This window comes from Hemibagrus wyckioides, linkage group LG17 (genome assembly GCF_019097595.1).
Source record: "Hemibagrus wyckioides isolate EC202008001 linkage group LG17, SWU_Hwy_1.0, whole genome shotgun sequence".
Lineage (NCBI taxonomy): Eukaryota > Metazoa > Chordata > Actinopteri > Siluriformes > Bagridae > Hemibagrus > Hemibagrus wyckioides.
In genome coordinates this window covers 9,259,238-9,274,938 of record NC_080726.1, presented here as the reverse complement: position 1 = coordinate 9,274,938, position 15,701 = coordinate 9,259,238, and positions in this window count along the sequence as shown.

The following is a 15,701-nucleotide window of genomic DNA, read 5'->3' as shown; positions in this document are numbered from 1 at the left end:
GGGGACTGTTCCTGGGTTTCAGCTTTTTTCATTATTTTGTTTGTTTTGTTTTAAAGTTTTATATTTTTTACATCGAATCCTTAACAAGCTGAAAGTGGTGATTATTATGAAGATTCAGCCGGACTGATACTTTCTCTGTGATGAGCAGTGCACAAGATCCATTGAGGCTACATGCTGAGTGAAGACAGTGCTCGGCTCTGTGACCTGTCTTTAATTGAAGGACCACTTACATTAACCTCTTAGGTCGTTCACTGGACTTGGAGCATGAGGAGTCTGGCTCATGTGGTTTAGTAGAAGTCTTTCTAAAGCTTCCTTGCTCTGAGGTTAAGTGCTTTTTATAAGCAATGATCTGAGGTGTAGTTTCTATGATAATCATATTACTGAACTGTCTCTAATTCTGTAATTACCTTATGATTATGCAAATGTGGATTGTTTGACCGACTCATTATTACACTGCTTCTGTCACTACAGCCCTCACTCCTGACTTTTGTCTCTCTGTCTTTTTTTTGTATTGCGGACTGTGTCCGGATCCGTTTCTAATGAATGTTTGCACTAATATAACACATTAGTTGCAGTAACTTGCAAATTTTGGCATAGCATTGTAAAAAAGGCAGTCACACGTTCTAACGTCTAAAGTCACAAGCTGCTGGATTATATCTGAACGTCATGACAACTGCCTTTACAGTTCTATATATTCTGATATGACAGGTTAACATAACAGTGATGATGTGATGTAGTTGACTAAATTTAGTTAATTATAAACAGTCAAAAAGTTTAGAGGTCTTGTACATTTTCTCTGGAGTCTCAACATTTGGTGGAAATATGGACATGTAAACCATTTCTACATAGTAAATGTTTTAGTGACTGTACAGCGTAGTATACGAAGTGCTCTAAGCTACAGAAGTGCACTTGTTCTAAGTCCAAAGTATTATATATTTTACTGTTCTAATGTTCCTTAACCCAGATATTTTTACAGCACAACCTCTTCATGTCACTTGACTTGAGCATTATATAAAACTAACAGAAGCAGTTTCTATGACAGCAGATACCTATTAAAATAAACCTTAATAACTGTTTATGTGGGTTCATGTCAAAGGCCTCACGGGCTTCCTACATCAAGGTTATAACAATGAAAACAGAACTAAAGTAAGGAGTATATTAAAAAATAGTTTACTGGGACAGGCTTCAACTTCTAATCAACACTTACAATTGGCTAAACATAATATTAAAGGAACTATTCTAATTTCTTAAACATCACAATCCGTGTGTCTTTCATAACTATACTATTCTATCAGATTTACTGAAATATTCATAGTAGGGACTGCATAATCTGCTGTTAAGACAGATGAATAATGACACTGAATAATAAGATGAGAGTTAAAGGGATTAATTGGTATCATACTTCCAAGATTACACACAGATGTGATCTTCATCTGCTACTCTGAGCTTTGTATATTCAAAAGTTCTATGAAGAAATCACTCCAAGTCAAAAGCTTTACAATGAAAATGCAGATATAATCATTAGAAGAGAATAGAAATAATTCTTCCCTACAGTATATCTTGTCTTTTCCGTACAGCACTTTGTATTTGTAATAATTGCATGCTTCAATCTTGGGGACCATGATCAAACTATCTCTTTTGTTACCTTGTCTTGACGCAGAGCCTCAGGTAATTATGTGTGAATGACCTGCTGGGTGTGATATTGAGTGATAATGAAGATGGGCCTTCATCCATCCATCTTTGCCTCTTCCTCTTGTCTGATAGCTCTGCACACTCCAGACTTCCATTACTTACAGGCTGGGAGCCTGCAGGACTCTGGCTGTGAGCAGACAACTCATCTGACCTTTCTGACCTCTGGAGCTCAGTTTACATTAGCTTCTGATCAAAGATCAACGTCAGTCACTGAAGATCATTAATCACTCAGAGGAAATCAGACTTTGGTGACATATAAAAATGTGGCCAGAGGCTGTACATTACCCTGACTTGGGCTCTGTGTTCCTCTATTGTACATAGTCATATCATGTTTGTCTGTTCCTATGTCTGCACAGTCATGTGGTTATTAATGACTTCTAGAATAACTCAATTATAAAGGCTAAGCAATTTATAACACAGCCGTCTGAGGCATATTAGAGTTTTCTTCAGAATATAATTAAATAATAGTTAGCCATGCTAATGAGGGTGGTAAGTGGTTCATTGCACTTTCTTCATACTTTAGGCTTGTAAAGTGTGATAACATCTGTGCTAAATTCAGAAATGTTTCATCAGAAGACTAAAGAGGCTCAGCATTCAATTTTCGGGCAAAAATAAAATGAAATAATCAAGAAAATAAAGAGGCCAACCACTATTATGAATTCCAAAGAGGTTATGTTTGGTGTCCAAGGTAAAGCACGATTGCAGTGGTATTGTGGTATTTCTCAGTCACCTGATATCATGAGACATTAGCACAAACTCAAACAAGCCATGATGTGCTTAGTTTTGAAAAGTGTTAGAAAAGGTACAAATGCTAACCCTGCCCCCATTCAGAACAAAAATATTTCTTATGGGACTAAAACGTTTCTCTGACATTTACACATATGGCTTCATCAGGGTCTTAATATCTGTGGATCAATTTTCTATTCAGTATTATTTCAAGTTTCTCATGCACTTGGAAATCTGTAAGAATTTACATGACTCATGTCATCCTTCCATTTCCTGTAATGCTTATCTTACACAGGGTCACATGGAACCTGGATCCTATCCCAGGAGACTCGGGGAACAAGGCAGGGGATGGGGTGCTAACTCATGGACAGGGTGCCAACTGTCTCTTTCTCTCTCTCAACTCTCTCACAGGGGACAATGGCACACACACTACGGACAATTTCAAGATGCCAATCAGCCTACAACACATGCCTTTGGACTGAGGAAAAAACAGAGAACCCAGAGGAAACCCCTGGAGCACAGGGAGGGCATGCAAACTCCACACACACATGGCAGAGGTAAGAATTGAACCGCCTGGAGGTGCGAGGCAAACGTGATAACCACTGATCCACCATGCCTCTGCTTTAAGCCATGTGAAAAAATGGTAGCTCAGTGGATAAGGTGCTGGTTAAGATGTGACTTCAAATCCCAGGATCTCCAAGCTTACTTGAGCATCCTTAACCCTCAACTGTTCAGATGTGTAAAAGTAAGCTGCCCTGGATAAAGGTGTCTGCCACATACTGTAAATGTATATATGATGTTTAATGTTCCATCATGCCAAATTCCCATGGCTCAGTGAGTTGTGAAGTCATTTTTGTCCCTGTGCTTGATTAACCAAAGGCAACTTTGAGGTAACATTTGGTTCATGATTAATATTTCACCAGTGCCACGTTGAATTAAGGTGTGGGGCTTTAGTTAGGGACGAGGCGATCTGCTTCAAGTCACTGTATGTCACTTTTTAATGATCTGTGCCGACACTTTTTTACAGGCTGCTAACGACTTACACAGTGTGATTTCCTCAGCTGTAAGGCTCCATGTGTGCTTAAATTACAGTCCCTCAGAAACAAGCTGATTATTTGAGAATATGAATGTTTGTCACTTAAATTTGAACATTGAACAGAATGGCCCATGGCTCGTTTATCAAGGTTTATGCAAATGGATTTATCTGTAAACAGTTCACAGGAGCATTTCAACAAGAAATGTGGTAAAAAAAATAAAAAAAAATCAGCTAATACTGAAAAAAAAACCCCTGATGCACCTGTATGTATGCAGAAGAAGTCTAAATTCTGGAAAACTTGACTTCAAGTCATAGAATTTTTGCATATGGATTATATTTTGAAATTTGTTTTTATTATTATGTTTATTATATTTGCATTTAACCAGTGCCCTGATTCATGGGTAAGAGTGATGTACAAAAAAGTACTTTGGAGTAATATAATACACATCCTCACATCCTCATGCTAGTTCACTAGGTCATGGGATAAGAACACCGTCAAGAACATTTTGTAAAAGCCAGCTGTTTTATATTATTTGCATTATTTAAAGAATATAAAAAATAAAGAAAGCGAGCCAAGACAAACCCAGAAATAGAGACTCATCAATTATGACAAAAGAAAAGTTCAGCTTGGCTTACAGAAACATTTACACTGAACTTTCCCAAAATATTGATAAATGAGGCTTAATGTTTGTATGAGCATTTACGCTACGTTATGTGGGATTATTAATAAAAATTCCAGTTTGGAAACTCGCTCTTTTACCATTTAGCTGTTATTTTGTAGTTCTCTCGTGGAGTTTTGTGGGCATAACAAATATGTGCAATGTGTTTGCTTTATAATTTATGGGTCATTGTCATTTATCATCATGTAAGCAAGAAGAAAATCAAAATCTAGTGGGATTTTTTTTTGCCTGCTTTGGACTACAACTGATAACTTGATAAACGAGGTCCATTATTTTAAATGACTTATTATTTGTCATTTATTGGTGTGTTTCATTTATATAGTTTGAAAGTACAATTACTACATAATATGAGGGCATCAGTGGCTTCATGAAGCATGTTTAAAATGAACACACACCATAATGTAGACACATGTTAACAAGTAAGAATGGGACTGAGGACAATGCTAGCTGCCACATGTCATGAACCTAAATCTGTCAAATATCACCTTTCTCATCTTTCCTCTATTGTTCTGTTCTCCCTGTTTGACCAAATCCCTGAGTATTACCAGAGGATGACTCCAAACATGTCCATTCGTTTTCATGAGGCATCAGAGCAGCTTTGAGGGTTTGTTTTGGTTCACAGGAACTCTTCAGGACTGTATCAGGGGAGCATTTTTACTCACAATCACACTGGAATGGGAGACAAGACTGAGCCAAGTTCAGCTTTTCAGAACATCAGCAGCAGGCTCCCTCAGGAGAAATCACCTGCTTTAAACAGACTGCCAAAGAACACTTTAGAAGTGAAACGATTGTATTTCAGAGTGAATAGCTTTACTGTGTTGTTTTTCCCAGGCGGGATCTTATTCTATTATTTAGACTTATGATTTGATAGACTTGTGAAAAAAAAATATCTCATGAGAAATTCATATGAATACAAATGTTTTTAGGTTTCACTTAAATGCAGACAAATGAAGTCGTAAGGAAAATACGGAAATGCTAGCCTCACCTTTAATTCTAACTTTTGTAGCTTTTCATACCAACTATACAAGTTATGTGAATTGCAAGAATTTCTCAAAAGTGAGACCAACGTCACACAAAATCATACATTTAGGCCTTTCTCAAATAACTGAAAATACTGACCTTGCACCATTGAATTATCTACAGAACTCAAAGTCTGTAGAAGGTAATAGACTCACAGTCTATTACCTTCAGTACACATATGATCATTTGTAGAGTGCTTCTGGATCAATACAATCCAGGTTCCAACTTCTTAGTAACCCATTCATTAATCCCTCTCCACTGTCCTCCTCAGTTTAAAGGTATCAAATCCATTATTCTTCGACTTCTGTGCACTACAGTTCCTGGGCATCACTGCAGGTCACCCAGCCTCTCAACCCAGTGCTCTTTAATTTCAGTCAATACAAGTCAGGTGCTGATGAATGCACCCATTTGTATCATGCATGTTTGCTATAATACCCTGCTGCACCCTCCATCTCTCTGCCATATCACTTAAAGTGAATAAGCTACAGGAAAGTGCAATCAGAATGACCTAAGTCTAAACTGCAAACCCTGAAAAAGCTCAGGATAAATCAAAGAGCAGCATGCTGATCAGGCCAGTCACCTCATCCCAACTTCTTTCCTTCTGTTTGTTCTGGAGAAATAAAAATCGGATCAATTGATTTGGCGTGAAAACGTAAATACAACTCCACGTTCAGGCACTTAAGCGGTAAAAGCGTCGGGTTGCTGAAGGTGTTTTCAAGGTGAGTGGCTTGGCCTTGTCAGATCAGAGGAGTGTGTATTAGCGAGTGCTAAAGTGGGAGTGCATTAGTCCCAGAGACTCTACTCTCAGCCAGGGGAGAGCCTGACCTTTCAGGAGCTGCTGAGTGGCCCCACTGGTGACGCCAGGAGACAGGCTTCCTCAGGTGGAAGGGAATGGCGGCGCATTTGAATTATTCAACATGGATGCCAAAGATGCCTGGGAGACTGATGTCCCCTGACACTTTCGCCCTTGTTTCTGCCTAGGCACAGCATCACACACCCTCCAGACCATTGCTCCGCTTGTGTCTAAAGCAGAGGGGGCAATTCAGTAATCGCCTAATGCTGCTGTAGCCACTGAAAGACAGGAATGGTGATATATTCAGTACAAGATGAAGAGGAGTGTGTATCTGTGTGTGGATGTGCCCTGTGTCTCTGATTTGCAAAAAAAGTAAATACAGTAAGTAATGACATTTTTGAACTACAGTTCTAATGTAGTTTAATTATTATTAATACCACAAAATGTATATAATGGCAGTAAAATAGGAAAAATATTAAACAAACTTTATACCAAAATTTCACACTACTATGAAATCATTATTTTATAATAATTATTATACAGCTTTGGCACAATTTTGGTACTTTTTTTTCTTAATATCAGCAAAATGGTTTATCAGTTGTATAAGGCAAATGATAACATTACTTTACATTAATAAAAAGGCAAGGATTGGGTTCAGTGATCCCATAATTTGAATTTGATCTCATAATTTTAAAGGATCATCTAAATGACTGTGTTTCAAATGTTACTGGTTAAGATATAATGCTTCACATACTATTTTACTATTTGTAGTTTTTGTAGATTTTATTAAATGTAAAAGTTATATAAAAGTATGAAAGTACTTATATCTTAATCAAATTAGAAATCTCATAAAAAAAATTTTTTTATAAGAACAAAGTCATGAAAAACTTAAAATCTTTACCATTGTTTAATTAAATGAGTAGTTATGAATTTGCAGTGAAGTCAATTACTTGGTGGTGGTTTGCCTGGCTGTGTATGAGAATAAATGAATGGTATGTGGTGTAGAAAGGTGTGGAATGCCCTCAGCATTTTCTTGAGATTGCCCATCACTGTCAGCGATAAATTCAGGAGCTTTTAGCACTTATGTGACAAGGCCTTCAGGCCTGAGCACTGGAAGAACTTGGGTTCAGAAATGACACAACTGTCTACACACTCTCAAAAGCCAGCAAGGCCTCCATTCAAAACCAGTATCTATGACGACAGGCCGTAGTAATTTCATAGGTGTTATGTTGTTGTTGCCTGGAGTTGCTAGGTAACCGTAGCAAAGGGGCATTTGAATTGTGTTATTTAATCCGGATAAAGTTGCAGCTGGGAATTCGGCTGATATCTAAGAGCTATGAGCAAATTTATCCTTGTGAAACAAAAGGTTACTAGATGAGATGTGAATTAAGGAAAATGCCAGACAAATGTTCCAATGATAAACACACTTATTTAATGGTGCATAAAATAAATTGGCATACAATGACAATGTCAATAAAAATCAGGCAGTCAGGTAGAAATGATAAAAAATTAAATAACACACAGCAGGTCAAGCCAAAGGGCAAAAATCAATATAAATCTATCAAACCAAATAAATGATGAGCACAAACAAGGCCTAACCATGAATGACTGAAACTGACGTAAGTCTAATCAGATGGTTGGTCGTAACTGGCTGAGATCAGGGACTTTGGCTTGATGATAAGCAAGGAATTCTAGGAAATGCAGTTCATGGAGCCTGGAACGTTTGTGATGGAAATCTCATGAAATGAATTGATCTTACTCAGGGGTTTTGATGATTAACTCAAAATGATCTTTCACTGCTGTAAGTGAGGAATGAAAATGACATGATGCTGTTATAGGAAATGTAACCAGCCCAGAGGTAGATTTCTGCTTCTCATAACAGAATGTGCTGAGGTGTATTATGCCTCTTATACCACAGAAATTTGCCAGTGATTATAATTTATAATTTATTTATTAACTTATCACATCAAAAAAAAAATTTGTCCATTTTATTTAAAACATTTGTACACCTGAAGGTGTTATCTAATCAGCCAGTCATGTGGCACCTGCACAGTGCAAAAAAAAAAAATGTGCTGGCTCAAGCTGTTAAGGCTCTTGGTCACTGATCAGATGGTTGGGGGTACAAGCCACTGCCAAGCTACTGCTGCTGGGCCCCTGAGCAAGGCCCTTAACCCTCTTTGCTCCAGGGGTGCTGTATCATAGCAAAGTTGTGAAGAAAGAGTTTTACATGTAATTAAAATTAAAAGGCTTCTTCCTCTAGATACAGGTCAAGAGCTTCAGGTTACACATTAAGTCTTATGGTGGACGGGCTACATTGGCAGAAGACCACATTGGTTCCACCTCTGTCAGCCAAGAACAAGAATATGAAGCTATCATGGGCACAGACTCACACAAACAGGAAAGCTGAATACTAGAAAACAAATCACCTGGTCTTTTTCCAGTCTTCAGCTATCCAGTATGAGCGTGCCCATGATGGCCTCAGATTCCTGTTCTTGGCTAACAGGAGTGGAACCTGATGTGGCCATCTGTCGTTGTCACTCTTTCACCTCAAGGTCTGACGTATTGTGTGTTCTGAAATGCTTTTCTGCTCACAACAGTTGTACAGAGTGCTAATTTGAGTTACTATAGACTTCCTGTCAGCTCAAACCAGTCTGGTCATTTTCCACTGATCTCTCTCATCAACAAGGTGTTTCAGCCTGCAGACCATTCTCACACAGGATGTTTTTTTCTCACACCATTCTGTGTAAACTCTAGAGACTGTTGTGTGTGAAAATCCCAGGAGATCAGTAGTTTCTTAAATACTCCAACCAGCTTATCTGGCACCAACGACCACGTCACAGTTGAAGTCACAGAAATCATACTTCAATCTGATGTCCAATACAAACATTACCCAAAGCTCTTGACCTGTATGATTGTCTGAATACCTAGCTGTAAATGTACAGGTGTATGTAAATAATAAAGTGGACAATACATGTATATTTAACCATTTATTGTAACAGTTAACATTGTGGAATGTCCATGACACATGTTAGGTCCATCGTGCTTTGTTTGTGATTCTGGATTTTGCTCTATTGTTGATATTTGATGATCACCAGTTTTTGGATTCTTTAGTAAAACATCATGCTGCACTTTGCATCTGTTTCTGCAATCCTTACATGATAAAACCAGACAGACCTGCAGTATTATTAATCAGCTGATATGAGCGATATGAACACATTTAATGTATACCACACAAATTAAGCTAACAGCCAGAATAAACTGTAAATAATACATACTATAGTCAGTCTATGTATGCAACAATTTAACACCTATAACAGATACGTTGTTATTGGATCAGTCATTCCTAATGATTTCTAATCAGTTCCTATACATAACAAAACAGTACAGGTAAGATAATCACACGTATAACAGTGAAATCTCTAACCCTCTCCAGTGACTATTTCTGGTGTTTATTTGTGTTTGTCTTGTTTGTGACTGTTGCTTGGCTGTGGATAGTGGATGAGGTGTGTGTGTGTGTGTGTGTGTAAGGAGGAGTGGAAGACTCAGAGGAGCTGTACGGAACAGATGGTCCCAGTGCGACACTGGACCTCCGACAGGGGAAAAATCAATGCTCATAACTTCAAAACAAAAAAGAAATTAATAATTATATGGGAACACAAGATTGCTTTGCAGCAGTGTCGCAATCTAATTAATAGGTGTTTTGTTTGTGGCTTGTTGGTGTTTTTTCCCCCTCCCCTCCTTTTCTCCAACGGTGACAATTTATGGTTTTTAAGAGCGGAAGGCAGACTGTGAATGTTCCAAATCAGGGCTGTCTGAGTTTTTTCCTCTTTCTTCCACACTTCTCTGCCTCTACAACTCTACTCTCTGCTCTTCCTTGTCCTTCTCGTCAGAGTTTACTACAATTCCTGCTTCACTGCTAAAGTCTGGTTCTGTTGAACGCGACATTCTGGCTTGAATAAGAAATAAACACAAAAGGGACACATGGGAAAATGATCACTGGCATAGTAAAAGACAAATAAAACAATTTGGGACACTACCTTACACCCATTACAATTTCTGAAAGTTATTAATAAATAGATAGTCCTTTAGGAATGTTATTTGATTTTACTGCATACTGCACCAGTTGATGTATTTATAATTGAAATGCAAATAAAAACTTCTTGACTTGAGTTGCTTATAGCTACATTTTATATCAGAAAACATTTTTTTTGTTATCAGCAACTGTAAACAGCAATTTCCTCCCCAGCTTCTCTTTTTCCTTTCTCTTGGTGTTAATAACACTTTTACAGAGAAACCACAACATGCAAAACTTTCCATTTTGAAGACTTTTCCATGTCTATGAATTTAAAAATACTGCTTTAATTCTGAATGTTACAAAGTGCTATCAGTGCGTACACTTTCTAACAATACTAAATGACTCTTCTCACAGAATACCTCACCATATTAAAGAAGAGTGGGTTCTAATTAATTCATTATTAGTAAGCAGTTCTCATAAAGGTCTTTGTGAATGACCATGACATATTAGAATGAGTGTATTAATTAAAGCTTTCAGTTGGCGCTATTGTCAGAGCTGAGCTTTTCTAAATTTTAGAAAAAATGAATCAGCTTCTGAACATATTTGAGACTGTAGAAGGATGAAACATGGAATAGTTTATTTTCACAATTACACAGTCTCTCTCTCTCTCTCTCTCTCTCTCTCTCTATCTATCTGTCTGTATCTAGCCTTTCTATTCAGCTGCTGGATGCAAGTAGAACAAGATGAAAACTACAAGGACATTTTTTTGTATCTTTTGTACAATGTTTTGAGGAATTATCTTCATTATATACCTTAAGGGCAATTAAATTTAATGCATAATAAGCATTTATCCATCCCTTTTCTCTATCACTTATTCTGCACAGGGTCATGGGGATCCTGGAGCCTATCCTAGAGGACTTGGGGCACAAGGTGCCATTCCATGGCAGGGCACAATCATAAACACACTTCACAGTATGGCCATATATAGTCATAGTTAATGATTGATGTGAAAGAGCCCCTAAATCTCTATGAGTAATATTATACATGAGCCTAGTCTAGTCCTAGATCATACATGCAACAGTGGTGTCTCAGTTATCCCTTTATATTTAATAACTTTTCCTAATTTTATGGGGACAACCAGGTGTTGGCGGTATAAAACACATAAAAATACATTCATTTGCTTTGTTAAGTTGTTTTTATTTGTCACATAAACATCACTGCACAGTGAAATTCATTATTTGCATATCCCATCCTTTGATGGTTGTAGTCAGAGCACAAACATGATGCAGCACCTTTGGAGCAGGATGGGTTGAGGGTCTTGCTCAGGGGCCCAACAGTGGCAGCGCTGGGGCATGAACCACAATCGTCCAGTCAATGACCCAGAGCCTTAACCACTTGAGCTACCAAGGCCCTTTTTGCTGTTTTGGATAATATTGAGGTCACAATAACAATGAATTTTATAATCTTTATGAACATCCCTCTGCTTTAACCTTACATAAACATACCTGTGGTATTGCAAGAACTACTGACAACCACTGTTGGGCCCTTAACCCTCTCTGCTCCTTCAAGGATGGGATATGCAAAGAACGAATTTCACTGTGCTGTAATGTATATATGACAAATAAAGGATATTTATTATTATTATTAGCATAAAGGTCTTCCTGTCCAATTTGAGGTCAATCAGTTAGATTTTACAGTGATTTGTACATTTTTCTATAGTCTAGCAATTCTGGGTGTTTAGGAGAATGGGTTTGGGGGTATGTTTGATTTAAAAAGCTATTTAGATAGTCAAAGTAACAAAGAAATATAAATTACCTGCCAAAAATAACTGTAAAATTCCAGAGGTCTAAATTGCTGGGGTCAGATAGACTCCATGTTTGTAAATTTCTTTATTTTAATTCATATACTTGTTTTTTTACTTTGAACACAAAGAGCATGAACCTGGCTGATAATAAAATATTAGCACAGTTTAGATCAAGGAAAGTCTAAACAGTATTACGATACTTCGATGTTCAAAGATCTAAGATAATATTAATAGTCTTTAAATGTTATTATAATACCATGGGGCTATTTTAAATAATGCAAACTGCACTGCACGTGGCGTGTCTGTGTGTTTCGTGAGTATTTGATGGAGATTCAAATGAAATGAGCGGAGATTATTATTTCTTCTTTTCCTTTGTCACTCAGGCATGCTGTGCCTGGTTTGATGACAAATACAACATTGCATCTTCATGCATGCCAGGCTGTGTAGTGTTCGGGCTTACATTTAAACTTCATTTACACCTGAGTTAATTCGGTTCACACACACGAATTTCTCTGTGAAAATTTTGCCACGTTCCCCATGAATGAGCTAGTCACTCCTTACAGCTTGTGTCAAATCCATATAACTCACTTAACAACTCCTTCGATGTGGCATTCTGCTTGTTTACTAACTTTTTTTTTCTCTCCCTCAAATCACATCACCTAATTTGCAAGAATTGGAGTTGTGGTTGATTTTAATTAAAGTTTTGTTTCTCTGAAAGCATCTTGGATGAAGTGCAGTGTTCATTTACATGTGCTTCACTCCGTCTGCGATGGAAGGTGGGGGCTGAAAAGCATAACAGCACGAGTAATTGGAGAAGCACTCATACCTGTTGATGAAAAGTCTTGCTAAAGTTTGGCAGCGACCTCACTGACGTTGGTGTTACTGATCTCCATGACAACCCTGTCAACACTTCATTTGTAGCTGTCTAACCTATAAAATGCTCGGGAGGCGCTGCTGTCAAAGTCAGAATTGTTTCCAACATTTGCTTTGCTGAACTGATTATGCTGATTAGTCTGCAGACATTGTGCTTATTCCTGTGGTTGTGGTTGTACTTATGGTAATGCATTGCAGTTAGTATTTTTTATTGATATCTGTGACAAGGATGTGAATCATCTTTCAGGCAATGTTTAACTACTTAAACTGCCAGGATGTCAATGTGTCCACATTTCATAACTCGGAAATATGAATGATATGATTGAATATGAATAACTAACCATTATGCTTGGAATTAAAAAAAAAAAAAAAAAAAAAAAAAAAAAAACAGCCAGAATTTGGGGACTTCTCATTTGTTTTGTTTTTTAACCTAAATGGGGATTTGCACTGCATTTAATCACACAACAAAGACGTTCCAGACACCATTAATTCTCTGTGTACTCACATTTGTTGCAAGTATGTTCACCTTAATCATCTTAATCAACTTAATCATTCCAGCAGTGCATTTTTTAGGGAACAATATTAACTGATAACCTCAATGAACGATCTTAACATGTAACAGGCAGATGAACAAAAAATATACACCGATCAGCCATAACATTATGAGCAGTGACAGGTGAAGTGAGTAACACTGATCATCTCCTCATCATGGCCCCTGTTAGCGGGTGGGATATATTAGGCAGCAAGTGAACATTTTGTCCTCAAAGTTGATGTGTTAGAAGCAGGAAAAATGGACAAGAGTAAGGATTTGAGTGAGTTTGACCAAGGGCCAAATTGTGTTGGATAGACAATTGGATCAGAGCATCTCCAAAACTGCAGCTCTTGTAGGGTGTTCTGCAGTGGTCAGCATCTATCAAAAGTATCCTTTAAGTCCTGTAAGTATCCTTTAAGACTTTAAAGGATCCGCTGCTAACATCTTGGTGTCAAATACCACAGCACACCTTCAGGGATCTAGTGGAGTCCATGTCTTGATGGATCAGGGCTGTTTTGGCAGCAAAAGTGGGACCAACACAATATTAGGTAGGTGGTCATAATGCTATGCCTGAACTGTGTAGTTCTAATCAGGTTCATGTTTAGGAAAATGGGATTATCATGAGTTCTTTAGGAATTTATTTTAAGTTTGTATCCTCCAAAAAAAAGGATTTACTGGAAAACCTTTCTTATAGGCAAATACCATGTTGTAAAGGTGCTCTACATTGAACTTCAGGCAAGTGAAATAGCCCATTGAAATATTCCAGTTAGCAAATACACTAGGTTAAGGCAAGAGGAATTCCAATATACAGTATCTATCCATTACATATTCAAGTGTTACTGTTCTTTTTGTGGATTATTTGCCTTTGTGCCTTTGATAGATTACTATATGATCCACAGTAAGAACAAAATATAGTCACCGAAACATTTTTAGTGATTTTAATTATGAAACCCTGCAAGTAGATCCCTTTTGGAGTTTTCTGTTTGTCTCTGTGAGCACAAATAGCTTTATAGTTAAATCCAAGTGGGAAAACCAAGTGGAAATCCAGGGGCACAGTACAGTAGAGGATCAGGAAGCTTGCACAGCTTGACTTTTATTAACTGACTGATGAATAGGACATGATTTCCCATTGCACTTGAGCCACAGATCAGATCACAGCATTCAGAACTCTTTCCTTCTGTCTCTGTTGGCATTGATCTTTAGGTGGATAAAGCCTGCTGATGACCCATTCAGGAATCAGAAAGCAGTTTTATGTTTAAGTGGTCATGGCCAAAACCGTGCGATCCCATCAAGAAGCACAATTTAAAACTTGAGTGTGTAATTTTTGAACTTCTAAATCAATATTGCTTCATTATTTACAGTGAATAAAAGCGGTTCTATTGTATATGAGCAAAATATGGGATAGAACTCACTCAATACATGTTCCAGTTCATAGTCAGCCCATTTATTAAAGATGTCTCGATTTTTAATTTAGACAAAATCTTACTGAATTTTACAGTTCTTTTGATTCTAAGAATCCGTCAGGTTTTCTGAGAATGTTTCACATAACATTTATAATTGGTCCTACGGCATTGGTGCAACATATTTAGTTCAAGGATTACTAGCCTTTCATCATCAAAGATGCATAGAAACAAGCATTGATTAGAGTGGCAGGAACCATGTACAAATGAACCTGTGTCTGATTCATGAAACCGACGTTCCACCAAGGCATAATTAAGTTATATGGAAACAAGCTCCAGCCCCCAGGTCCAATATTTACATGTCATGTACAGTAAAACACTTCCCAATGTATATAAGCCTCATATACAACAAATTGACATATTTATTCATAGTTAACATAATTTAACTATGTTCTTATTAATGCAGGTGTTGCAACAATGAGAAAGCGTATCATATAAGATCCAGCAAAGAAAGTAAATGAAGTAAAAAACATTTCTGTGAAGCTGAGTTTGTGGACACAACTGGGCTGACAGGGAACATTGTGTAAGCCTCGGAGGATGCTGAAAATAAAGATATTATTTTTATCTATCCTTAACACATGCATGACATGTGCACTCAGAATAAAAACTTGAAATGTCAATTGTTAATACATTTTAAACGGAGGGAAGGACGGTCCAAAAAATGTTCACTTTTCTTTTTAATGGTGGACAAAATCTTTAGAAAGACAATTCAGAGCATTGATTTAAAGTCGGACAACACAATGCCTAGTTAGCATGATGAGTCCAATATAACCATCATCATTGGTCCTCCTCAAAATAATCAGCTTTTTTTTTTTTTTTTTACTAGATCTTCAGCATTGTCTATGTGTGTAAATCAAACCATTTGTTTGGAAAACAAAAACCTTTCCTTGACCATTGTTGGCTGGCAAACAATATCCGATATCCAAACTTTCTTTTAACCACTAAGATCTTACAAAATGTTGTAGTTTAATAGTTAAACATATACATACATAAATGAAATATTTTACTCGGGTTTTAGTCTCATCTTCATATTAAAACTATGCTGGTACTAGCAAACTCACAATATTACA